Below are 3,769 nucleotides of genomic sequence, written 5' to 3'. Positions count from 1 at the left end.
AAGCATATAGAGCGGTGGTTTCATATTATACGCGACTACCTCGACAGAAATATATCGAGATGTAGAGAGTAGACTCCACGGATAACGTGGCAGGCCCATTGACTAAACCACTTAGCCAGCAGAAGACTGAAGTCCACCTTGAGAAGATGGGGCTTACGTATATGACTGATTGGCTTTAGTGCAAGTGGGAGATTGTTAGATGTATGCCCTAGAAGCCAACCAGGCCGACACATATATTCTTTCTAGGACATAAATTTGTATTTAACTTTAAAATATTATGAATAACTTTGAGTTTTTATTTCCATTCATGTTATGTATGTGTCCATGAATCATCCAAAGAATTAATAAGATGATGGCATATATTCTCAAGAGTTGAGAATTTGAGACATGTGTCATTGGTGGTTAATTCCTAAATGCTCCCGATCAATGGATCATCACGGGGACGGTGATTGATCCAGTGAGATTGGTGCATAGGTCGCTTCCCTTTTGGGTAGACGAGTTTCGAGTCGACAGTGTGGGGACACTGAAGCGAATATGCAGGTGGTTGTTAGAGAACAAGGGTACCGAGCGTGACCAACGCGAGAAGTCACTTGGATGTCTACTCACTCGTCAGTGACTTACTCAATTGTTGCAGTAGTGTGACTGGTCCTTTGACCTGCGGTGCCTCGGCTATTCACAATAAGGTTACTGTAGTTTGACTGTACATACACTTGGTCCCTAGCCATTCGGGTCCTTGCGGTGCATGTTGGCTGCAGTAGGTTCATTGTAGGAATAGGGTGCGCACTCAGATGGAATTCTATCTCCCTTGGTAGATAGGGGTGTTAGTCCTATGTGATTTATGAGACCGAGTTTAGAAGACCTTGGCCAGGGCAAAATAAATAGCGGAAAAGGGTTTCCGATATTAGAAACTCGAGTCGAATAAATTTAACATATGACAGACGATGGGGTTTGACGAGTTGTTCCATAACCTCCGTCAAGTCGGGACTCATGATAGAAGGATTGTATCACACGGTAACTGCACCAAGAGGTTCATTATTCCATTCTACTGGAATGCCACTACATGCTGCTAGGCGTCACTGGTGGATTGTGAGACTCATGAGAATTTTCTAGATGATCGATAATTCTCATTGGGCTGAGTTGGAATTGTTCTAATCCATTGAAAGGAGTTTCAGTGATATTGTTGATAGTGATCAAAATATATCTCACTACCAGATAGAATAGAACCTATGGGGTCACACACATAAGAGGTTGTGATTGATCGGATAGCTAGATCGCGATTATTGAATCGCCGGAGGACCTAATTGTCAATATGTTGATAATTGGACTAATTTGTAATTGTTACAAATTAGTGGTATTAAAGTGTAAATGTTACAAGAGAGGACTTACTAATAGTTAGTAAATTATAAGAGGACTTATGTGCAAATGTTGCATTATTAATTTGATAAGATCAAATTAATATAAAATTCAAGTCGAATCAAATTAGGATTTGATCGATCTAACCAATTAAGGAAAAGATAAATTTAAATCTAGATTTATACTTATCCTTAATTGTCATTATATTATTAGGAATAGGATTATATTCCTATATATAATATACGGGAGTTTTTAGAAAACCCAAGCCGTCATCTATCCTCTCTTCTCTCTTCCATCTTCTAGCAAGAAAGACGTCCTTTTGAAAGGGAGCTAGCACCCCGGTGAGGACATCGATCAAATCAAGAACCTCGTGTGGATACCTATAGAGGCCGGACGCGTGTGCGGCTTCAAGAGAACCCGATTCCACGATCATCAAATTGAGGGAAGGATTTATCCGCGAAAAAGGTAATAATTCGATCTTACTTTTCTCCTTTAATCTTAAAGAACATGAGGGATCCTAATTGCGTGGTTTTGAGATTAGATCTCGAGAGTTTTCAAAATCAAATTTGTTTGATTTTCTTTTCCGCTGCGTTTTACCGTACGCAATTTTCTAACAATAGAAATGCTATATGTTATTTGGACAATTATTGTCCATACTACATTACACCTTCCAGACTAAATGAATGAACAATCTATATTGTATATATTAGTATATTTCTATATACTCTAATTAGGATTTACTTAAAATATTTTTTTCCCTCTTGCATCGATTGCTATATAATTGTCTATATTGTACCATTTTTGACATAGTAATATTTTATTTAGTTATATTGATATTTTATTATTTACAAATATTTATTTTAGCAGTAACTATCCGCCGCATCGCACGGGTACCTACACTAGTACATATTTAATTCAATATCTTGAATCGACCTAAAGTGGCTATTTGGTGGAAAATGGTTTAGAACGAAAAACCTAGCCTCTAGGGTTACTCTCTCATGTATTCTAAGTGCTTCTATCTCCTTGAGAACCCTTACCTTCGTATTTATAGACTTTAGAATTAATTAGAGTCCGATTAAAGTCATATTAGGAAATTTATACATTAAGTACCGGTACTTGGATGTGGGTATCAGTACGCCATGACGCAACAAAAATTTCCTAATGCTAAGTACCGGTACTCGGCCAATGCAGTACCGGTACTCAGCCGATGCAGTACCGGTACTAAATCCTGGTACCGACACACAATACAATTCGCAGAATTGGTGCTCTCGAGTTCTGAGGAACTCAATATTGGGTACCGATACTCAATATAAAAAATAAGGTTTTTCAATCTGTTTTTGAGGAACTGAAACCTGGTACCGGTATTAATATCAATATAAAATATTATTACATACAATTTAAAAGCTCCAAAAACCACTTCTAATCCATTGATCATTACTTATATGATTCTAATGTCATAAATCGATATAAATCACCATAAAAAACATTTAAATCATACCTGAGCATGTGATTCAACCTGTGAGACGTTTTTTGAGTTCTTCTCGGAATCTCAGATTCTTCGACCTTGGACAACATGAACCAAACCCTTCAAGACTCCGACTCAAATCATGAAACTTGCAAATACAAAATTCCTAACAATCTCCCCCTTTGGCAATTTCGTGACAAAACCCAAAAACACATGAAAAGTGAAAAATGAAGTTCAATGTCATCACCAAAACATCGAACCCAAAATCTAAACAAAATTACATATGAACTCCTAAAACAGACTCAATGACTTAGACACAATTAGGAATCTTGAAGTCTTGTGTTCCCTGCAAAAAAAAAAAAATCCAAAAATGAAGTTCAAATCACTACAAAAAAGTTGATTTGTTGTAACAGTTAATTTAAAAACACTTAACACAAGCGCTGGCAAAAATATATTTTAGCAACGTTTTTAACTAATTATTATAACAGTCCTAAACCGTTGGTATATAGTAATATAATAATTTTTTATGATGATTTTTTTTACTAACACTTAACATAAGTATTGACAAAACTATATTTTAAACATCGAACCCAAAATCTAAACAAAATTACATATGAACTCCTAAAACAGATTCAATGACTTAGACACAATTACGAATCTTGAAGTCTTGTGTTCCCTGCAAAAAAAAAATTATCCAAAAATGAAGTTCAAATCACTACAAAAAAGTTGATTTGTGGTGACAGTTAATTTAGTAACACTTAACGCAAGCGGTGGCAAAAATATATTTTAGCAGCGGTTTTAACTAATTATTATAATAGTTCTAAACCATCGGTATATAGTAACCTAATGATTTTTTATGATGATTTTTTTTACTAACACTTAACATAAGTATTGACAAAACTATATTTTACGTTATACTGTTTAAATTAACTATTAAATGTTTAATGTTGA

This window comes from Ananas comosus, unplaced genomic scaffold (assembly GCF_001540865.1).
Source record: "Ananas comosus cultivar F153 unplaced genomic scaffold, ASM154086v1, whole genome shotgun sequence".
In the NCBI taxonomy this organism is placed as follows: domain Eukaryota; kingdom Viridiplantae; phylum Streptophyta; class Magnoliopsida; order Poales; family Bromeliaceae; genus Ananas; species Ananas comosus.
The sequence above is the reverse complement of the archived record's forward strand: the minus strand, read 5'-3'. Positions refer to the sequence as shown.